Raw genomic sequence first — 24,540 nt, 5'->3', positions numbered from 1 at the left:
ATGATAGGTTAAACACCAGTGAACCATGGCAAGAATTTTCTTGAAAGTAGGATTTAGTACAAAGGAAACTACATTGAAATGGTGACCTAGGATTGACTTTGCTCTCCAAGAGAGCATTCTGAGATGCTGAAGTGCACTGTGAAAACGGACTCCTTACAAATGTGATGTTCTAGAATTCCTTGCTCAGGGGATGAATGCCAGTTGGAGCAGCTGTGACACATCTAAAGGTTTCATATGTTGTCAACTATGACTTCCATTCCCCCTCATTCCCCAAAAATTCATGAGTGCAGATACACACACACGCTTACACCCACACACAAACTTTTCTTCTCAAATGTGAATGTGGCATTGGATGGCCTTTAGAATTTGGGTCCCAAGTTGAACATCTAGTAAACACAGTGTCAGGAGTGCGGAGCATATGTGGGCGAACTGCCTTGAGAAGACTCTATACAGATCTTCTTAGTGGCGGTGGACTCCACACTATTTTATGTGGATGTTAGTGCTGTTAAGTGTTCCCAGCCTTTATTTGTGATCGAATGCCAGAGCCGAGATGTACATATGCTAGCAGATGTATAATAAATGCTTAAGTAAATGAACATCAGGTTTTAGGGGAGCTGTAAAGTCTGGTTTGTGGGACCACTTAGGTTCTGTCCTTCATGGCGACAGGGGACTAAGCCAGGACAAACTTGGTAAAGTCTTGTGGGGGGTCTTCGGGGAGGATGCACCGAAACTCTCATCATTAGCATCGTAGTGGCAGTGCAAGTTCTCCTCTTCGCTTCCTACCGAAACCCCATTCAATGAGCAATCACAGCCAGAAAAGGAGCCCTTTCACACAGACTGGAACCCACTTCTCCTCCTGAAAGCAGCTGGGAACTCTGCTTTGTGTCTTCTTTTGGCTCTTAAGGAAAGTTCTAACCAGGCTCCAGGAAATTGTTTGATTTGTGAAAAATATATTTGTGTATTTACAAATGTGACCTAGCTCTCAAGTGATTAAGCTAGATCATTTAGCACGTTAGCTGAGTTAGTGTGTAGACATTTGATAAAAGGCCTCTTGCTGCTTGGGTTTGCACGTTAGATGATTGAATTAATCGGGTGATACATTCCTGGATGGTTATGAAACTCTCATGAAAGTCACTGCAGGCATGTATGCGACCCTTAGGAAAACTGCATAAATGAATAGGTGTAGGCTGGATGTAGATTTTGGTGAAATGCATTTTTTAAGTTCTATAAAAGTAATAAAGATTTTTAGGAAACAAACCCAGCGAACTGGATTTCATTACTGAACTCGGTTGTTGGCAGGAATGGAAGAGACCTTATATGGTTAGTTTTTGTGCGATGGCTCTGCATGGCTGTCCTCTCTGGCCAGCCTGTCCTAATCACCACTCCTGCAGTCCATCCCCCACCCCTTTTTTTTGTGCTGTGAGCAGGCAGCAAGCCACTAGGACTCAGAAAAGGTGGCTGGAGGGAGGCAGCTGAAATGGACTCTCATTCAGATAGTTTCCCTGCAGCTGGTATTAGAGCTAGTTCCTTCGACAGAAATGGGGACCCCAAGGGCCTCCATTGATTGGGAAATGTCAAACACATAATACATAGATGACTTAAAATGCCCTAGGCTCCTTTTCTCTCTTTACTACAGACTGAATGGTCAGGTTTCTCTGCCTCTTTAGGACTCCATTTTCTCCCAAGTTTTTCTTTGAAAAGATGTAAAGGGGAAAATGTACCTTTCTCCATAGCTTCTGTGTATGCATTGAGCATAGAATGTTGGCAAGACCTATGCTGTGGCATGCTTTCTGTATGAGTTTGATACACAAGCATTATATTGGGGATGTACATAATCCTTCCAATGGGTAGAAGCCAAGCTGGCAAGTTTTTAGGCAATGGCTTGCTCAGGATGAAAATGCCAAAGAATGGAATATCTTCTTAGGCTGCCATTGGCAAGTTCAGAATGGAGACTGGCCTCTATAAAGATGTCTTTTCTGTGAGTGAACATGGCCTTAGGGGTCAAATGAAGTTTTGCTCCTTCTTGGCTGTGTGACCTGAGACTACCTAAGCACTTTGTGCCTCAGTTTCTTCAGCTGCAAAATAGGAGTGATATCTAACTTCCCCTTTGTACCTTTATGACAAGTAGGGTGGACGTGGGCCTTGGACATGCTGCCCTGTTTGCAGCAACAGGTCATCACCTTTCTCGTTTCCCTCAGGCTCCTGTTTCACTGCATTTTCTGACAGTCTTGAAGGCCTGAGCATTTTGCTCCTACCCTTTGGACTTTTTCTGACTTTAGGTGTTTCTGACTTTTCCTAGGGTCACCTTTGCCCTCCTTCCTGTCCATACTCTCCATCAGCTGACTGGCTTGGGTGGGTGATTCAGGTGTCTCTCCACAGGGCTTGCGGATGTCAAATGGTGGATTGTGCGTGAAACATCTAATAGAGGGTAATAGATAATTCTTTGTCCTCCTTCGTTCCCTTCCCTTTCCCAAGAAATGTTGTCAATTACCGGATGAGGCAATTTGGGACATCACTTAAAAATCTCTGCGTTTGTGGATAATAGGTATAATAATGCCCATTCCACCGGGTTAGGGGAAGAGTCAATGAGATTAATAGAGGTTAAGAAGTCCAAATCCTGTTATCTTCCACCAAGAAAAGTCAAGGCCCCTCAGCCAAACCCAGGGATAGGATTTGAGAATCAGAACCATCCAAGTGGTAACAAGTATTTGCTATCAGGTCTGACTTACCCAGTAGACACAGTACATACAGAGCCTAGGGTACACGATACTTTTAAAGACCCATGAAAATATCTTAATTTCTTTCTATGCCAGAAGGAAAAAGGTAAACTTTTAGAGTGAAGGAAGTTTTAAAATACATAATATTAATAAATGCATTTTATAACAGTACAGTTGTAAAATACAACCTTTAATAGTTTTTGTTTATGGAGGAAGGCAAAAGTGTCCCCAAGGCCCATGAAGGTCATATGTGGCCATGACTTACTTCATGAGACTTGAAAGTCTCAATGGCTAATGCACACCCTTTTGACAGAAATTCCTATATTTTTTAAAATGTTTATTTATTTTTGAAAAAGAGGGAAAGAGACAGAGAGACCACGAGCAGGGGAGGGGCAGAGAGAGAGAGAGAGAGAGAGAGAGAGAGAGAGAGAGAGACAGAAGATCTGAAGTGGGCTCTGTGCTGATAGCAGAGAGCTTGATGCACGGCTGAAACTCACAAACCATGAGATCACGACCTGAGCCAAAGTCGGGCGCTTAACCATCTGAGCCACCCAGGTGCCCCAGAGATTCCTATCTTTTTTCATGCGCTCAGAAGGAAGTTCCTCACAGATGAGCAAAAATGATTAATGCTGGTCACTCTAAGTGAAGGGAACTGGTAACAGTCACCAAAACAAAAATGTGTTTCTTCTCCATACCAGAGGGCAATTGTAGGTAAGGAGACCCAGCCTCTGAATGGAGAAAAGTCTATTTCTACTTGTACTTGATTTTCTATAACCAGAGAACAGATGTGGGATTTATTTGCCATCAGGTCTAAAAAGTTCTGGGATTGGGAAAAGTATGAGCAGTTTTGCCAAATGTAGAATTACATGGAAATCCAGGATTCATCATGCATTGACTCCTCGGCCACACAACTTCCAGTATACAGGGAATACAAATGCATTTAGCTCCCATTAAATAAGAGGAGAGAAAACCAGACGTTCCTTCACTGAAATTACTTCCCTGAGTATAGGGATCAAACAGGACTCACAATCAGGGAATCAGAATATGTTCTTTAAACCTTCAAATTACTGCAAATGAGGTGCAAGCCTGTGTCCTTACTCTGTGCCCTTTCTGCCTTGTTTTAAATCCTCTGGAGGGGTGATTTTCCTCCAGACAATTACATCCCATCCCTAAGAGAAGGATGGCTACTGTGTGTAAAGTCATTCCAGCTAAGCACTATGGGCTCTAATTTCATCACAACATTATGAAACTGATCAGTTTCTTTGTATAAAATCTTAAAAGGGCTCTATGGACTCTTTAAGCCAAAAAAGGGCTTTTGAAAGCAGTTCAGGAAATTGCCAGCATGGAAGCGATTTCCACATGTGTCTCTCAATATTGCAATCTCTCCCTTTAGGTGCTGATCTTTCCTAGACTGTAATAAGAAATGAAAGAACAGCTTATTTTTCCTTTTAAAAAGAGGCACAATTAAAAAAAAAAGTCCCCAAGAATCTTGTATGTGGGAATGACATGCAGACCATTAGCTTTCTTTCCTTGGCTTTCAGGCTGATCTGTATTCTCAATTTGCTATAAGTATTCCATTCCATCTAGGTCAGGAAGAATTACTTGTGTGTAACTGAAGTGGAGTGTGGATTTTAAGCAGAGCATGTGATCCTAAGAATGCAGAAAGATGGTATAAATTTGCATCTTCTTAAGAGGAACCCTGTCTAAAAACACTGAAACCATTTTAATCTAATAAAACAAAAAGGGAAGGGATGGAAATTCCATCCGAAGACTTCACGCAACCTTTTCATTTCATTTGAGTAAAGAATTACAAAATCATCTGTCCAGCTGTTAAATGCCTTTGAGGGAGATTTTTTAAATTGTAGTGCACACTAAAATGGAAGGTTAATATCATGCTTTGGAGACAAGGGGAACAGCTTCTATTTCTGGGTAATGAGTCATGCCCTTCTTCCTGAAGACCTTTCAGAAGTGAGAGTTGAAGTTACCTGTGGGCTAGAGAGGCCATTGCTCCAGGAAGGCCTATGTCATCAATGAGGACACACAACACGTATCCTTCGGGACATCTGAGCCCCTTTGATGCCCTGCCATGGAGTACAATCTTGGCCTCCTCCTAGCAGGGTTGATGATTATTTACTGGAAACTGACTTGTGGCTCATTTTGTGGTATTTCTTAAGCTGCTGCTTTTGAATTTATATGAGTGTTAGCCTTGGTCTTTTTCCTTCTTCTCTCACTTTGCCACTGGGCCATGCAACCCACATGGAATTGGATTTCTTGGAACAGATTTGCTGTCGATTGATGCTCATGCTTTGTCTTCAACTCAATTTCATGTGTCAGAACCTTAGGGTGACATATACGAATGAATAGGCAAATTGCACTTAGTACTCTTCTGGCAAGTTATCTGAGAACTTCAGGGTAATTGCTTAAAGAGAGTTTTTACTCTTAAAGCTGGTCCTAAGCATTCAAGTTATAAGCACAAATATTTTTGAGCATCCACTGAGTGAAGATCTATGACAGGTGCCATAGGGATAGAAAGATGTAGGAGATATGGTTTGTCCCTCAAGGACTTTGCAATCAGGAAGGGAAGACAGAGAGTATGGAAGAACTCTAGTACATGAGATACTCACCATACTATCATATAGTCTGTGGAGCCCTGCAGAGAGTTACGAGTGGGGAATAGGTGTTGTTGGGATTGAAAGGTGAGAAGAGTTTTATCATGTAGAGGGGATAAGAGGTGAGGGCATTTGGAGCAAAAGGTATAGGAATAAAGAAGCATAGAAGAGTGAACCATCACTGTGTGTGTGTGTGTGTGTGTGTGTGTGTGTGTGTGTGTGTGTGTGTAGAAGGGAAGTACAGGGTACTGCAGACCTTGCATGCTGGATGCTGCTAGAGATACAAAGACAAATCAGGCTCCATGGCCTCCCAATCTAAGGACTTAGTGTGGAAGACAGGTATATGCGTAAATAACTTTAATGGATAATAGACTGTGAGAGAGACTAGGAGAGAAGCATATGCCATACTCTGTGTGCATCTCAAAGAGAAATTTAGGAAGGAAGAGTTTAATGGGACATAACATGATTAGATCCAGGGAGTAAGATAGAAAAGTCAAAGATGACTTCTGCATTTCAAAGACCGTACTCTGAATGACGGAATAATAGACACAACACATTTTGCTCCTTGTTCAGATAAAATTTATGACTTTTTTCTCTGATTCAAGATAAGCACATACTATAGTTTTAGTCACAGTTTGATGTATTGAGTTGTCTGATGTTCTCATAAATGCAAATAAAAACTGAAGTCTGCCAAAAAAGAAGACAATCTACTCTTGCACTGGCCTCAAACCCTATATGCAAATAGGTACCTTCTGAAATGAGTGCCACACAACACGTATGAAGGGTCAATGTATTTGCAAGTAAGTAAGGGGATGGAATAGAAGTGGTGAATTTAAAACTCAGAGGAGTTATCTATCCAAATCCCTAATATTTGGGAAAGTCTCACAAATATATTTTCTTCCAGTTACTGTTGGAATGGCTGAAGAGAGATGGCTTGGTGGGCTGTGGATGTGGAAGGGAATGATCTGTATGTCAGGTTTGGATAAGCTACAGCTCTAAAGGATGGGAGACGGGAAAATGTATATAATATGCATAATGTCTTGAGAAGAATGGAAGCGGGGTTGAGTCTGAGAAGATGGCTAAGGGCTATCATTTACTGAGCATTTATAGTTTGTCAGCACGACTCTAGCCACATTATGCTACTAGCTCACTTGAAAGATCACTTACACAGTAGATTTTATTATTATATTTATTTTACAGATGAATAAACTGAGGCATTAAGATTAAATAACTTGCCAAGACACACAACTCTAAGTGGGTGGTACCCAGAGTCTTTGCACTTAATCCTTTTGTCAAAATAAGTCTTAATAACAGAAGGCAAGAGAAGAGAAATATTTGACCTTAGGGTGTTCCTGTATAAAATTATATTTTGTTTTGATTTGGGGAAAAGAAATACGTAAAACCTTGTTAAATTTCCTGGGGGAAAGGACTGAATCAGAGGATCATAATTTTAGAATTTTCAAGAACCACGATCTATTGTCATTCATGACGATTTCTCATTTTTTGGTTAAGGAAATTGAGACTGAGAATCAATTAAAATGATCTCATGGTTGCTGGAGGTTAAGAACATACCCAGCGCACTGCTGTCTAGTGAGGCAGAATGATGCTTGCCAGCTTGTTGACATGAGCACACGTGGGCAAGGACCATGAAGTAAAGATCAAACATCTTAACACAGGGCTCTGGCTCTGGAAGAGAGCCTTATAACATGAGAGGGTCTACTTGACTTTCTACGGAAGCAAAGTAGAAGTCCAGTGGGCTTTTGACCCAACTTTCAAGTGGAGTGTTCACACTCTCCTAAGGTGCTCTGATTGGTTGTCCAGTCTTGGCCACCGGAAGACCAGGAATGATACTCCTTTCTTTTTCCATAAATTTACTTCTGATAAATTCTCAGTGTACAACATAGACTCTGTGTTGGCTGGCAACTTGCTTTTCTCAACAAATCCAATACACTTCGGCGTTCATTTGATGGTTGGTTGAAGTCCTTGTCAAGTCTGTCTGAAAGTGTATGAGGAGGGTTTGCAAAGTGGCAAGGTGTCTGGCAGGTAACCTTGTGCTGGCTTCAAGTTCAGACTCCACAATGACTTGCAAGTGGTATAACCTTGGGCAGGATTCTTTACCTCCTTAAGTCTCAATTTTCTCATGTTTAAATGAGTGAAATAATAATCCCTGTATCATAGGGTTCTGTGGAGGATTAAATGAGCCAATACAGATAAAGGGCTTAGCACTTGCCTGGCTCATAATGAGAATTCAATATGTCTTAGCTAATTACAACAAACAAAATAAATTCTTTATAAACCTGTATTGTGTAAATTCATCGTTATTGAAAATATAAATTACAGTAAGATATAATGAGTCTATTATAATTATAGTAAGATAGAGTTGCCAAGTTTTTTACTGCAAAAGGCAAACTTCTTTTTTTAAATTGAGTTTCCAAACTGAGAGTCCCTCTCAGTAGGGCAGGTAACTGGTAACAAGTGGTCATTTTTTAGAAAGCCTTTTATGGAGACTACTGTGTTGTTCAAAGTCAGTCATGTGAAGACTTCTGTGAAAAATCTCTTCCAGAATTTAGAGTTAGGGAATGACTTTCTCCCACTGACATCTTTCGTACATTGGAAAAGGAAAGCCACTCACAGTCCTGCTCGTTTTGCTTTGACTGTCAATGCCTTGGTGCTAAGTTTTTATGTTCTGTTGCAGAAAGGTAGGTTAGCATGAATTTGCTTTTTCTTTTGTCTTATTACTCATTTTAGTGTTTTCTTTTTCAGTTTTATGACTTTGGTGCCTGATATCTCAAGCTTTCTCAAAACTCTTTTGTAAGCTGGAGGAGAGAAATGTAAGTAAATACCATAAAATAATATCACGTGGGTGGTTTTTCTTATAAACACACCCTCTGCCCAATTCTACACACCTGGTTTGCAGTGCTTTTTATTTGACCCAAAGTCCAATCAAAATGGCAAAGTTGACTTTTATATAAACACTTATTTTATGTTTTAATAGAACGGGCTATGAAAGTCCTACCCTCACAGGCATTTAATTTCAGTGGGGAAGGGGTCTTACAAAGGACTAGAGGTAAAGATTGTTTTGTGGACTAACTGACCAGGTGGGGACATAACTTGCTAATGAGCCAAAGCAGTTAATAATCATAAAAAAAGGACAAATAACCAAACAAAAACAGCAGTTAACATTTCTAGTATATTTTAAAAAGCACCCTCATATACCATGACTTATTTGTCCTGTCAGCCCTGCAAGTAGGAAGCCTTACTTTCAGCTTCATTTTAGATGAGAAAACTAAGGCTCAGTTATGGTAACAGACACACCCCAGATCTCACAGGAAGTAACGGATCTTAATTCAAAATCCTGGGTTCTGCTTACTAGTCCAGGCTGCCTCCCTAAGGCCTAACCTCATGAGTACAACAAGGAAAGTTCTCTTTTAACCTCTGGCCCTGTGTCCAAAGGTTTGTTCAGTAGAGGACAGGGAGCAGCAAAGAGTTCTAAGTTAGCAATAATTATCTTTCAAAATATCATATGACTTCACTCATACGAGGACTTGAAGATACAAAACAGATGAACATAAGGGAAGGGAAGCAAAAATAATATAAAAACAGGGAGGGGAACAAAACATAAGAGACTCTTAAATATGGAAAACAAACAGAGGGTTACTGGAAGGGTTGTGGGAAGGAGATGGGCTAAATGGGTAAGGGGCATTAAGGAATATACTCCTGAAATCATTGTTGTACTATATGCTAACTAACTGGGATATAAATTAAAAAAATAAATTAAATAAAACTTAAAAAATAATTGTCTTTCAGATATACTCCATCGAGGTTTTTCTTTTTCTTGCCTACAACTAGAGATACTTAAAATCAATCTCCTCTTAGTTGGGGAAGGTTTTTGGCAAAGAAATTTGTGCAGTAGCAGTTAGCCAGGCCTACCTGTGTTAGAGCCACATTTGCCCCAAACTGCTGTACTTTCATGGGTCTGAGCAACGAGGAGGTTGATATCTACAGCTGTAGAGCCACAGCTGTGGATTCTGCATAAGGCAGATCATGAGTCTTGATGAATTTTTCATGTCTGAACTGAGAGTCTTTGCTATTGGGCAAAACAGAAAGCGACCCGTGTAAGTTAGACTCCATGCAGGAAGAGTCACCCACACCAGAAGGTGGGATTTCCCAGATACCTAGGACAGCCTCTAGGCAGAGTTCATCAAACATCTGATGAGGAGGGATGGGTAGCTAGACTTGATTAGAACTGGTTTTACCCACATGTGAATTGTATTTTATGTGTGCATGAACTGTTTGGTGGTGGTATGTGGTACATTTCTTCATGTGAGTTTACTTTTTCCAGAACCTTTCCTTTTGTTATCATTATAAAGCAGTGAGTTGTAAGAACTCCTCAGGTATTGATATGGCGAAGTCACTGACGGGGTGGACCTGTCCACCTCCCTGGTTAGCAGAGTGGGCTGACAGATCAACGGAACTCCCAATAGTCTGTGCCTGTTTCCACTTGGATGTGCCACTGCTTGCCATCAAGAGGGCAGTATTTTCTTGAAGATTCCATTTGAAGGTTGTTCAGAATGTTTTCTTCTGGAGAGCGTGTTTCCTTTTCATAGTCTTGCCTGACACATGGAAATGAACATGTCTATGCATTTCTCTTTAACATATCCTAAATTTTCAGAGTTAGAACTTCTAAGGTCTCATTTGAAGGTCAGCCTCATTTTCCAAATAGGCCAGTAGGAGTTTCAATGGGCAATGTGAAGTTTGAATGATCTTGTCTTTCTGGAAAACTTAACATTTTGTTTTGTTTGCTCCAGGCGCACCCCTCCCCAAACCACATTCTTTTCTTTTTAGCTTATGAGAGAACAAAAGTCCTATCAGGAGTAACGAAACCACCTGAACCATTCTTTTTATATTTCCAGAAATAGTTTATGGGGCCACTGAAAGATGTTGATGCTATCTTTTTAATATTCTGAGAAATAATCCTATTAAACAAAAAACAAGGGAAACTGTTATGCCCACAAAGCGGAATTACCCAAAGCCGACTGGCAGGGGTCGAATTACTTTTCAAAACCGTAGCTGTATGCTGCTTCTATCGCTCCATCTAGGGCTTGGTGAATGAGCAATAATTTGTGGATTCTGCTCATCTCTCTTTGCGAACTTTGTTCTGTGGAATTAGATACAACTTTGACAAATTAGAAAAGGCCTCCCTGCGCCCGCTGTCCCCAGAGTAACACAGTCCACTGATTGTGCGCTGGGCTTCTGAAGTCCGGCCATGTCAGGCCATCAGCAGCAGCCCCGCCACCAGAGTACGCTTTTTAATAAGCAGGTCTGTCAGCACCGGGTTCTTCGGATCTTCCGACCTCTCCTTAATCCTTAGGACGCACTGACTTTCGTCTCTGTTTCACTTATGGCAGAAGGCCCTGTGCCGGGAAAGAAATATCTTCTTTGTTTACACCATATAGGCAACAAAATTAACCTTTGAGATTAACTGTAAGTGAGTGAGGATCATGTTTTATCTTTCCCTGGGACAAGGGGTAGAGATTAACACGTGCATAAAGGGAGTGAGCATGTACACGCGTGTGCATGCATGTGCACATCCCTCCTCCATTCACATCATAGCCCCAAAGAACTTTCTGCTCCTGTTCTCTCTCTCTTTCTTTTCTTTTCTTTTCTTTTCTTTTCTTTTTTCTTTTCTTTTCTTTTCTTTTCTTTTCTTTTCTTTTCTTTTCTTTCTTTCTTTCTTTCTTTCTTTCTTTCTTTCTTTCTTTCTTTCTTTTTTTTTCCACATAGGGTTTATTCTGCGCTGGATAGACCTAATAAATGGTATTCCAGTTTTTTCTAATCTTTCATTCCATTTCAACTCTTAGAGAAAGGAGAAGCATATAAAACATCAACATACTAAATGACGCCCAGTCGGCCTATGGATAAAAACTTATCTTCGGCTAAAGACACGGGATCGTCTACTTTCCCAGTGGAATTCTTTGGCCCAGTAGAAGTAAACATTGTCTCAGTGTACAGCAAGAACGATAAATGATTCACAAAGATAGAGGAAAGTGTCTCTTCACTGGTTTACATGTCAATGTATTCATGTTTAATAGTGCCAGATGGGAGAGTTGTGGTTCTCCAAGATACAGGGAACACTAGCCTGGTAAATACTTCTTTCCTTTGGGCTCCCCACCCTGCAAACACAAACTAATAGGAAAAATGAGAGATCTTGTTCATATTCATTTCTAATTTATTATGTTTAAACTGCAGTTTGACCAATTATACTTGCGGAACATTTTTTAGGAGTTGACATAAACATCAAAAACAACAGTTATGAGCAAAATTTGTCCTGGGGAGAGAATGGAAGCCAGCTGCCTCAATATAGATGTTATTCTTGATCTCTGGAAATGTCTAAAGGGTAGGACAAGATGAGGTCAAGCATTAGATGATTTCTGACCTGTGGAAAGCCCAGAAATGGACCTCAGATGTCCACTGTGTGCTGCTGACAGCATAGGAACCACCCATTCTGCTGTGTGCTCTCCATTTTTGATGGGGTCTTAACCTTCAAAAACCAGCTCAATAATGACAAGGAATCACCACCACCATGGTGACTAAATCCAGGCACCCTACTTATGGCTCCTGTCTCCATTTCTTGAAGTTGCTGAAATGTCTGGGACTTAATAGGGTAGTGATTCATTCTGGCCACAGCCATTTCTTAAAGCCAACAGTTCTATTAGAAACATATTATGATCCCAGTTTCTTCATATTTAGTTGGATTCTATGGAATTTGATTACTTTTATAATTTTGTTGCCTTTCATCAAACAGGATGATTTTCTGCTGGTTTCAGTTCTATGCTCTCTCCCTCTCCTCTCTCTCTCCCTCTCTTTTTTAATAAACAGAACAAAATAAAGTGACATGTCAGCACAGAGATATTTTATTTTTCACTCAACAGTGGCAGTGACCATAACAATTAAATAGAAGAGAAAAGGGACTTTGTTGTAGGTGCACAGTTGAGGTTATGCAAAATGGAGCAATAAGCAGGTCAGTTGCCAGGGAGCCCATGATAGAACCGCCGGTGTTTCAGGGGAATGAAAAGAGCATGTGTGTTGGGATCCCCAGTTTCCCCATTATCATCATCTTGAGCCAGGTACTTAACGTGTGCTGCGTTAGTTTTGGCTGAGGAAAGTGCTTGCAGGAAGCAGTTTTTTAAGTTTCCTTGATATCTCTGGGAGGTAATAAAGATCTCTATTTACAAATAATGCACTTTCTGCGAAGTGCCTTTGTGTGGGCATTGCACACCCTAGCAAAACGAGAGAGGTTCTTTGTTTTGCCTTGGTGGGAAGCGCAACAGTTGAGTCTGCAGGATGCCTGGTTTGCAGCCAAACCTTTTCCTTTCTGGGTGTGTGACACTGTTCAAGTCATTTAACCTCTCTGTTCCTCTGTATTCGTATTTCTGGAATGGATTTAATAACGATGTAGGGATCCCCGAGGGACCAGCAGATGAAAGGACAGCACTTTATTTCCTGGCTGTCTTGTATCCTTTGAGATGCTGCCAAGTGTCACCTTCTCAGCAAAGCCTTCCTGGACCACTGGGGGGCTGGGGGACCCCCCTGTCCAGCTCACTGAGAACACTTATCATACTACATGCAACGCTGAGTTCATGTGGCTTTTCCACCACTCGCCTGCTGTAAGCTGCTTGTAGGTAGGAACGGTGATTCTCATCTTATAGCAAATGAAACAGAGCCCAGCCCAGTGGCTGGTCCACAGCAGGTGCTGTAAAGACAGTCGAAGAATGGACAAATTGAACTCTATCATTAAAAAAGTGCTCAAAGGGATATTAGATTTGCTAATGTCTGTATATCAGCTCCACGTGGCAATGTATGTTGAGGCAAATTTGTAAAACTTTAACTCAGGTTTTACACATTCTTACAATAGAATTCCTTAAATGTCCACAAAATCTAAGGAAACTAAAAGTGAAAGATCTTTATTGGAAAAAAGTTTGGAGTGCCATTTCTCTCTCCAACTTGCTCATATGAAAGAAGCACAAGAGTGTAAGAGTAATGACTGACTACTGGGGGGAAGGTAAGGCTCTGGTAAAACCTTGGATTATATAATCACATGAGCTGTGCCCAGTATTCCCTGTCTGACCTGCAGAATAGTGCATGTTTTTATCTGTATAAGGTGAAATGAAAAAATATGTGAGGCAGCTCTTGTTGGTGTGTCAACCTGGCAGGCAAAAAAAAAAAAAAAAAAAACCCAAAAAACAAACAAACAAAAAAACAATAGAAGATATATTTTGGATTTTCCAGAAGTGAGGACAAATCTGTAAAGCTAAACTGACTCTCTCAACACACATGACCACTGTGATAACTCTCATCGGAGGAAAAGATGGCATGTTTTTTCTCTCTCATCTGTTCCTGTCTTCCTTCCCCTCACATCCGGTATTTTATAATAAAATTTCCAACAGATATGGGCTGTTCAACAGTCACTAGAAATACATTGATTAATTATGTGTGCCAGACTTTCAGTATATAATTAAGCTAAACAAAACTGCATTAAAGTAATATGAATAATTTGACTTCAAGCCACAAAAACAAGGAAACTGAGTGAAAGCAGAATCTCTGACCTCATTCACTTCAGCATATTGTAGGAGACAAAAATGTAATCAGAGTTATAAATCACATAGCTGCCACAGTATGACGATGGAGAAAGGAAATTGTTCTGACCTTTGTTGGGAAGAGTTTCAAAGGTAGAAATTAAAGTGCACATTTTGTTCATTTCACAAAATTCTTTAACTGGGAAATATGATGAACAAAAAATACCCTTTCCTTACTTAAGGGGGTAATGACTATTTTTGTTATTTTTAAGAATGTCATTTGATTGCATTTTCTTCAGTATGCCTTATACATGACACATTTACAGTGCCTCAAAAGTATTTCGTGTCTATATGCTTTCACTGTCTCTGACACCAAAATTCAGAGAATAAAGTATATTATGTATCTACAAAAAAGGAATTAATCCTTAATAACCTTCCCCCCCCAATTATAAAAGTGATATTTATTCACTGTGGACAAATTTGGAAAATGCAAAAAAAAGTATATAGAAAAGAAAATAAATTGCATTCATAATTCTACTACGTTAAGAATTCTGAGGTAACCACAGTTAACACCTGTTTCCTTCCAGTTTGTTGCGTGTGTATGTGCGGAGTCAAGGATCATCATGCCGTGTCTACACTTTGGGACCTGCTTCTTTCACTTCACAATATTTCACAAGCATTTTTCCATTTCATAAAATATTCTACAGAAATCAGATTTTCAGTTGTTTAATAGAATCCTGTCATATGGATAAATCATACTTTATTTAACAAAGTTAATGTTTTTAACAACATGATTTTTAATTATTATTTTAAAAGAGCAAAACCCTTGGATGAGCAACTCTATGCATAACTCTGTATGCATGTTTCCATGAAATTCCAAAAGGGCTTCCTTCAGTAAAGGATATGAGCATATTTAAGCCTTGTTCCATCATATCCAGGATTCGTCCATAAAGGCTGAGCCCCTTGCATCCTCAGCTCTAATGGATGAGCCATGTGACCAGCCCTGAAAGAGGACATTCTTAAAAGAGGATGTCCTTTGAAACCTAAGGAGTGGGGGGAGTGAGTGGAATCATAAGGTGCAAGAGTGAAAATCTTTCCTTATGTTCCTCCACACACAAACAGCAATAGCAGAAAAGAAAGAGGGAAAGGGATTGTGAAAAATGGGAAAGGCCATCTGAATATAAACTATTTATTTTATTAAAACCTATCTGTGAGGTTTGGCACCCTATTTAGAGTGAGTATCCAATTAATCCGTCACTGACATACCAGAAAGAAGTTCCAAGTTGCAGAGAGGCTGACCAACCAACTTAAATGAACCAAAGCACCAGAGGGCTGTGTGTATCCACTCACCCAGTGAATGGGTATCTTCACTGGTAGTAGATTTTATTCAAAATGCCACCCATTCTCTTTTCTGAGAACTGCTCTCCCACTCAGTCCATGGGGTTTCGCACCTAACGACTGTGTTTGTACCCTTGCCATGGCTGATTAGACTGGCTGGCTCAAGCTAGGTTGGCTGGAGATACTCCTAAAGATAGTAAGTTAGTCTCTTATATAGGTTGATATTCCTTTGGTTGCAAGGACTAGAAGATTGGACTTATACTGTCTTAAATATAAAGGGGTTTTGTTGATTTCTGTTCTCAAACTGTTCTAGGAGAGATTTAGGCTGCAGGAGTGATTTGGTCAAGGACTCAAATGATGTCAGTAGGATCCAAGTCTTGGCTTTCTTCCTCTCAGTTGGCTTGACCCTCAGGCTGGCTCCCCTCATGGTTGTAAAAATGACAAAGCAGTCCCAAGTTCACATTCTCACTCAGGCCCCAGGAAAAAGAGTGAGTTTGTGTCCTAGCTTTCTACATAAATCTGTGGATTCATTTTAACTGGACCTGTTTAGTTGTTGTGCTTTTCCTGAACCAGCTATTGGCCAGGGCAATGAAATCCACTGGTTGATTGAGCTGACTTGATTTTCCCTCTGGAGCTAGAGGTAAGGTCCATCCCTCATGCACTACATTGCTTGGGAATTGGAATACCGTAAGGAAGAGGGAAATACATCCCCCAGAGGAAATTAACAAGTATATACTAGCATTTCCCATGTAGTTACGACTCTAACTTACACAGTTGGGGGTAATAAGGGCTAATTCTCCCAAAAGGGTTGGGCAGCAGTAAAGAGAGAAGAAGAAAGCAGGTGGAACAGAGAAGCAGGGAGGAGGTGAGGAGAGGATGTTGATGGATTATTCTACTTATTCTAATTAGAATTCTAATTATTTCTACTAGTCCTTTCCTGTGGTCTAGTTCTATTCCTGCCCACTGTTCCTTGAGAAACCCCCATATCCTTATAATAAATTCTGCTTTTGCTCAAGTTGTTTTGAGTTGTTACCTACAACCACATTTACACCAATAGTGGCTTCTAGAACATTCCCAACCTACTGCCGAGGACTGCCTGCCTTTATTGCTTCCTTTGCCTTAGATGTAGGCCTTCCATTTGGTAGTTCTTTTCCTTCTTTTAAAGGTGTTTTGGATTAAATGTGGCTACCAGGAACAGGGAGCAGTAAGAGTTGACCATGAACCTAAGACAGGCTGGCCGTAGTTTATTGGGCCCATTTGATATGGGTTTAGGGAAGACATTTGACTCCATTTACTTAACAGATGTTTATCAGTTCTCTCAACAGAAATGTTGCAAAAATCTTCAAAGGAGCCTTTCTTTGCCTCCCTCTCCCCACACCTTGGATGCGATGTTCAGTGAAATATGTTGACTTTTTTTTTTTCTTTACAAAACCCATAAAAATGTCCTGGTTGACATGCAATGTTGTGACAAGCCCTAGTAGATTGTGTCAATCATGTTGCTTTATGTTACATTAAGTGACATATTGTAATGTGATTGATACAACATGGGATGACACATCATAATGCAAAATATCATCTGGAAAATGTAGAAAAACAACAGAAGACTTGAAGCCACTTTTACTTTCTAATTCTTCAAATAAGATAGAGGAAAATCTTTCATTCCTCAGGATAGTTACCTGGGAAAGGTTTAGGTCTTGTGGGGGTTTCAGTGGTGCTCTTTTCCTTTGTAATTAACAGGTGATAGTGGAAAATACTTGCATTCTTTGGGGACTGATAAACTCTGAGTTTGGATGGAATGTCTCTAAACCTTCCTGGAGCCCCTTAGTAACAATATCTGTTCTTCACACTAATATTGCCTTTATAGATTTTATATAAAAGGATTCCACCTTCCTCTACCCTAGTTAATATTCTCCTCCTTAAAATCTCTGATAAGGGCACCTGGGCGGCTAAGTCGGTTAAGCACCTGACTTAGGTCAGGTCATGATCTCATGCTTCATGAGTTCAAGCCCCACATCGGGTTCTGTGCTAACAGGTCAGAGCTTGGAGCCTGCTTCAGATTCTGTTTCTCCCTCTCTCTCTCTCTCTCTCTCTCTCTCTCTCTCTCTGCCCCTCCTCCACTTGCATTCTCTCTCTCTCTCTCTCTAAAATAACAAGCATTAAAAAAATTGAAAAAAGTCTCTGATATTTTTCTCTTGTTCTACGAAGTCTTGAGGAAAAAAATTGCCTTTTCAGATTTCACTGTGAGGTCAATGAGGGTTTTTTAGTATATCTTTGAAAATTTTTACTGTCGCTCCAGAGTCTTACACAGTTTCTGGCGCATAGTAACACTTAATAAGTGTTTGTTGGGGGCGCCTGGGTGGCTTAGTCGGTTGAGCGTCCAGCTTCGGCTCAGGTCATGACCTCATGGTTCGTGAGTTTGAGCCTTGCATCGGGCTCTGTGCTGACAGCTCAGGGCCTGGAGCCTGCTTCGGATTCTGTGTCTCCCTCTTTCTCTGCTCCTCCCCTGCTCACACTCCGTCTTTCTCTCAAAAATAAATAAAGATTAAAAGAATTTTAAAAAAGTAAAAAAAAATTAGTGTTTGTTGAATGACTTACTGAAGAATGTTCATCTTTAATTATATTTAATTGCATTTATTGAGTGACATTTAATCACATGTAGTGAAACTCCATGTATTAGTTTCCTAGGGCTTCTGTAACAGAGTGCCACAAATTTGGTGGCTTACAACAGAAATGTATTCTTTCACAGTTCTGGAGGACAGAAGTCTGAAACAAGGTGTCAGTAGGGCCATACTCCCTCTGAAGGCTTTAGAGGAAGATCCTTCTTTGCTTCTTCTAGCTTTTGGTGGCTTTGGGGTTCCTTAGTTTGTGGCTGTCTACCTCCAATCTCTGCTTTCATCTTCATATGACCTTCTCTTCTGTGTCTTCTTCTCTTCTTAGAAGCACACTTGTCATTAAATATAGGGCCCACTTGGATAATCTTGAGATGGATGATAGCTTCTTAAGACTTTCAGCTTAAGAAGCTGAAGGTCTTCTGCAAAGACCCCTTTCTCCAAGTAAGATTACATTTATAGGTTCCTGATGGGCATATCTTTTGGAGAGCGGCCATCATTCAACCTGGAATATACCAATTAAAAAAAATGAGGTGGGGCATGTTGGGGAATTAACATTTTTTTGGTTAATGGTTGCATAAAATACCTTTTTAATCTATGTTTAAAATCTCTCTGTTTACTTCCATGTCTCAGTAATTATGGTATTATAAAGATAATTATATATTTCTTTAATAATGGATACCTTTATAATATCAAAGTTCCCAATCTGAATGTGAATTTGCACTAATAATTGAAGATATAGAGGATTGTAAAAGCTGAGATGAATGTGTAGACCTCAATATAATATAGACTCTAAAGTCCTTTAAAAACAAGCCAACTAACCACACCTCTTCCCTGAATGTGCTGTGAGATGTATGTGATTTGTCTTCTGAATGTGAGCAGAATCTAAGGAGAGATTCTGGCTAGTTGAGGATTTTGAGTAAGCAAGCCCATTAGAGTTTCCTTAAATGTGAATTCCATCCCTGTTATCTCCCCTTCTGCCTATATCCACTTGCAGACATAGGAGTTCATAGAGGTGAGAAGCGAGTGTTTGGGGCCACCAGGGAAGGTCTTGGGAGAGAGGTAATGTAATAAGAGGACAGGCCATTGATAGAAGAAGGTGTGGCCTCACAGTTTGCCTCAGGGCCACCAAGTGCTCACTTCTAGAGAGCTCTTATCCTCCAAGTAATGTGGGGTCAGACCCTTAGAACCAGGCACCTCTGAGTCATGGAGACAAATAGGCCCTCTGGTCTTCATTCTGATAGCAAGACAGGATCACCATAGACGCATAGTAACTTTTCCTCTCTTTGTTCAATATCTTGTGGCTGCATAGAGTAATTTAATAAATCAAAATCATCTCTTTCAATTTTCATTGTGGCTACATTGGTGTTCTTTTGAATGGAGTTCAATTATTGGGATGGCATATATTACTTTGAATCATTTTACAGCTCAATCAATACACACATCTTCATAATAAATATCGATGTTCTTTGGATGCCTATGCTAGTGTCGCACATATTCAGCATGGCTGTTAGGATCCAGGCAGCTCTGGGTAATTAATATTTTTATTTTATTCTTTCATTGAACTCTGTCACTCATATCTGCATGGTGGCCCTTCCAGAAGGGAAGAGAAATGCTGAAACAAACAGAATCCTCCAGAAATCCATTACACTAAAAACACCGAAGTTTGAGAACTAAAATTTGCTGTGGAACTCCACTGCTATAGAATAAACACATTCAACTCAATAGGGAACACAAAGAGCCTACCTGCTATTAGTCTTTGTAAATGACCAGCCAAAAAGAAGTAGAACGGTTTTCCTAACAGGTTAGAAAAGCAAAAATCTTAACTCAACTGAATCCTCCTACAAATACCAGAGTCCTCTAGCTGGGAAAGCAAAGATACCTGGTGAGTGGCTGTTAAAGGTGCAGTGAAATCTGAATATCTGATATGCCAAGGATCATGATCACAACATTTACTAACTAAGGTTCTTATACAATCTTATATTTAATTATATTCTCACAGTCAGATATAATCAGTGATTTATTTGAAACTTCAGTACATAGTGAATTACTGTTGAGTAGATGGTAACGTGTTTGAATTTCTAAAATGTTTTGGTTTCTAGTAAGAATTCAGCCCCAGTCTACAGTATCTACAGTGAAGGCATTGGGTCTCACCTCCATCTTCACGAATGAAGAGTAACTAGACTGCTAATCCATGGGTTCCCTCCCAGGGGGCTCATGTAATCTCTGGTATTTGTATTTTAATCATGATATACATACTATATTTATCCATTTATTTTTTTGTTTTTGTTTTTTTTAATTTTTTTAATATGAAATTTATTGTCAGATTGGTTTCCATACAACACCCAGTGCTCATCCCAACAGGTGCCCTCCTCAGTGCCCATCACCCACCCTCCCCTCCCTCCCACCCCCCATCAACCCTCAGTTTGTTCTCAGTTTTTAAGAGTCTCTTATGCTTTGGCTCTCTCCCTCTCTAACTTTTTTTTTTCCTCCTTCCCCTCCCCCATGGTCTTCTGTTAAGTTTCTCAGTATCCACATAAGAGTGAAAACATATGGTATCTGTCTTTCTCTGTATGACTAGGAATTTACCCAAGGGATACAGGAATGCTGATGCATAGGGGCACTTGTACCCCAGTGTTTGTAGCAGCACTTTCAGCAATAGAAAAATTATGGAAAGAGCCTAAATGTCCATCAACTGGGGGCCTGCGTGGTTCAGTCAGTTGAGCGTCCCACTTCGGCTCAGGTCATGATCTCGCGGTCTGTGGGTTTGAGCCCCGCGTCGGGCTCTGTGTTGACAGCTCGGAGCCTGGAGCCTGCTTCGGATTTTGTGTCTTCCTCTCTCTCTGCCCCTCTCCCACTCATGCTCTGCCTCTCTCTTCCTGTCAAAAATAAATAAACATTTAAAAAAATTTAAAATAAATGTCCATCAACTGATGAATGGATCAAGAAATTGTGGTTTATATACACAATGGGATACTACTTGGCAATGAGAAAGAATGAAATATGGCCTTTTGTAGCCACGTGGATGGAACTGGAGAGTGTTATATTTACCCATTTAAAAGCAAACACCTAGATGCTCTTATTTTTGTTGTTAACTCTTTGGAACTCAGAGCATTGACAAAATCATCTGAGTGGGGGAGAAAGATCAGCGATAAATAGTTTTCAGTTAGGGCCCAAGGCTAAATTATGGGACAAGAAGGATTGTGTTCTTCTGTTTCGTAGTATGGAAGGTTAGTCCCAAATGCTGGGAAACAGATGTGCCCTTTCATTTTGAGTGCCTAGTGTGTATACTCAGAGAGGTATTTTTTTTTTAACGTTTATTTATTTATTTTAAGAGGGAGGGAGAGAAAATGAGAAAGAGCATGTGAGCCACTGTGCGTGTGAGCGGCAGCACAGCGGCAGAGAGAGAGGGAGAGAGGGAATCCCAAGCAGGCCCCACACTCAGCGTGGAGCCGGATGCCGAACTTGATCTCGTGTACGTGAAATCATGACCTGAGCCAAAATCAAGAGTTGACGCTTGAGCCACCCAGGCACCCCTCACAGAGGTATTTTTTAAGTGCTTGCAAAATGTCTTCTCCAGTCAGTTTGTATCAGGCACTGTCCCATTGATTTTATTTTGCTTTTGTAATTGGAGCTGCATTTCAGTGTTGATTTATTACCTGCATAAATCCCTTTGCCAGGGGTTATAAAAGGAAAAGGCAAGCGCTACCCACATTTAGCAGTACCAGAACAGCGTTGCCTCTAAACTTAAAATCCTTAACATTCTCTAAGCTTAGAGCCCTATCTCACCTATTTCTGTGCAATTTATTTCAAACCTTTCTGAGACCTGGATTTTTTTTTTTTTAACATTTCAATGTTGTAATTTTTCCTACTTACTTTAATTTTTCTTGGTCCCAAGACTATAAAGCAGTGCTGCTCAGAGTTAGAAAATGTTGAGTAACAAAATGAGAAAACTCTGAGTATAAATTTAAGACACCCTGTGCTGCTTTACTTCTGTTTATCTATTTGTACTGGTAATTTGATAACCTAGACCACTGAATGAAGAAAGTGAAGAATGATCAAAATATGAAGCAGTGGGCGCTGCACATTCAGACCTTATCAGTTCCAGGATCAGTTATCTGTTTGAAGAAAATTACATTGTATCTGTCAATAGACTTAATAACTCAGTGCCTGCTATTTGATAATGGATAATCACACAAATTCAGGAAGCTAGACCATATGCCATTCCAGTTTTCTATTCTCTTATTCACCTTAATTTTCTAGATGAGTGAAATTATCTAGTCCTGGCCTGAAGATGGCATATATAGAAATAGAGCCTGCAGGAATCCAGCCGCCTCTGATGTTAGCCCCGTGCAGGTCAGGGCTGCCGGGTTATGTCTGCGACCCTGGTATCTAATTGAAATGGGCAGACTTTGGAAAATTGTAAACCTGGACAATGCAAGTGATGAATGGATGGAAAATAGTAAAGGGCGGATGTGGAACAGCTGAGGGAATTGGCTGGTGGGAAACAGTGAGGCTGCAGAGGCCTAGGATTCAGAATCTTAGAATAGTTCCACATCTCTATGTGTGAACTGTGAAGGATAGGGACTAAATGGTAAAGATGATATAGGGATGCTGTTTTCTGGAAGTAAGAGTTTTCTCAAGGACCCTTCATTCCTGTTGATGCAGGATGCTTTTCCATATATAGACCCATTTCTCCACTCTCAAATAATGTGGTCATTGTGTCACTTAGTAATGATTTTGGCTATGAGTATTGCAGGAGCTAATTTCAGTGACTTAAGCAAGTAGGTGTTTCTTCTTCTCAGATATCAAGAAGACAAGATGTGGGCTGTTTCTGGTGTAGATGTAACTGCTCAGTGATGTCATCAGGGACTTAAACTTTTTCCATCTTTTTGCTATGCCCATCATACCAGAGTGCTTGTCTTCATGCTTGTTTCTGGTGGTTACCGGGTGGCCACTGCATGTTTCCTCCTGTACATGACAGGAAGGGAAAGACTGAGCCATCATCACCTGCCCCTTCACATCAGGAGAAGCAAACATACCCCAGAGGCTCCCAGTAGACTTTTATTTCCATCTTATTAGCCAGAGCCATATCACATCGCCATCTTGAGCTCCTAAGGAAGCTGGACAAAGGAGTATTTCACTTGGGGCTGACATCTTGCACCTGAAAACAGAGTTTCGTAAACGAGCAAGAAGAGAAGGATGCATATCAGCCAGGCAATGGGCAAGGATGCCACAACCATCTACCTAAGATTTATTGTGGAAGGAGAATAAGGGTTAGACAACTGTGCTATTTCATAGAATCACAGAGAAAAGTGGTCCAAGTAATGCCAGTTGTGGGGGTCATGTGGACACCATTGCAGTCTGTTTTTACGTGCTTTTTAAAAATATGAACAAATCGGATATTTTTAGAATTTGTATCAAATCAAGCAGAACCACAAGGACACACTATGGAGAGCTGACTCAGCAAGAACAGGAAACTGAATCCTTAATTTCAGCCTGACTCTTGGCTGGAATTATCCCCTAAATTTCTATAAGGTCATAGTCTAAATTGAGCTTCTTTCTTTTTCTCCTCTCTCTCTCTCTCTCGATTTACTAACTTTAAATCTCTCTTTCTGTGAGCTAGGAATAATCATCAAGTCATATTCTTAGAAGAGGAGGACACCTTGCTGATCCAAGAGTCTATCACCTTCTAGTAGATAAAGCAAGATGGCTCACTCATTCAGTGTATTCTGTACATATATCACTTTTTTCTTTCCCAAAGAGGCTCATAGGATTTGATCTGAATATAACATATCCCCAGAAATGCTGAAGAGAGAAGTTGAAGGCGAGCTTATTGTCATGTTTTGCATATATGGATCCAGGGACTCAAAAGCTTTTCCCCGAGTCACACAGCAACAGCCCCCACTGTAAATACTGCCATCACACCCTTTCAGCTTGGCCACACTGTCTTGCTATGAAAGGATGTCTCTTAGAAAGCTGAATCATGACCTCAAATGAAGAAAAGGCCGTTTGTCAAGTATTCTCTTTTGAAGTAACACATTCCTTGAGTGGTCAATTGGAGGCTGCAAAAGGCCGCGGCTAGAAGATTTGGGGGAAGGTGAGCTTTTCTTGGTAGGTTCATGAGGGCTTGATGTCACCATTTTTGTTGCTGCATTTTTTTAAGCAAGAAGGAACTTGTTTGCAATTAGAATTTGTATTCATTTTTGTACCTAGTCAAAGAATAGCTGTGAATCCATATTTAAAACTGTGATGTGTGAGTGCCCTTTTTTATAGTTTCATTTATTCACTCTTTGAACTATTGATGGAGTATCCACTAAGTCTCTGTCGTGGTTCGAGATGGGGCGAATTATGGGACAGACACATGAGGTTGCTGCACCCCTGTAGCTTCCATTCTAGTAAAGGGGAGACACAAACAGCGAATGCAGTTATTAGCGCTTTCAAGGAGTTGAACTTGAAAAGTGGCAAGCAGGAAATGACTTGGTTTTTTCTACCATTGTTTCTCAGAACCTGATTCTTGGAGAATTCATCCTTGTCCTGGGGATGAAAATTTGGGCTCGTTGCATAATTTTTCCAGTCATTTGAGCTACAAGAAGAATCTCCAAAATATTTGAAGGACACTTCTCTAAGGTAGAACAAGTTAGGTTTGCTAAAGGAACAGAAAACCCAAAGGGCCATTGTGACTTTGCCT

General features: G+C 40.4%; 1 protein-coding gene across 5 annotated transcripts in view; it reads left to right on the top strand.

The window, feature by feature from the left end:
- LOC111556217 (E3 ubiquitin-protein ligase RNF113A-like) overlaps positions 1-24,540 on the top strand; it is a 509,945-nt gene that overhangs the window by 256,154 nt on the left and 229,251 nt on the right. For all 5 annotated transcript variants that reach the window (XM_045054297.1, XM_045054300.1, XM_045054296.1 and 2 more), the window contains exon 4: positions 8,090-8,157. The gene's annotated coding sequence lies outside the window, so the exon portion shown is untranslated. The remainder of the gene's footprint in view (positions 1-8,089; positions 8,158-24,540) is intronic.

This window comes from Felis catus, chromosome A3, assembly GCF_018350175.1.
Source record: "Felis catus isolate Fca126 chromosome A3, F.catus_Fca126_mat1.0, whole genome shotgun sequence".
Lineage (NCBI taxonomy): Eukaryota > Metazoa > Chordata > Mammalia > Carnivora > Felidae > Felis > Felis catus.
This window is presented reverse-complemented; position numbering and strand designations above follow the sequence as displayed.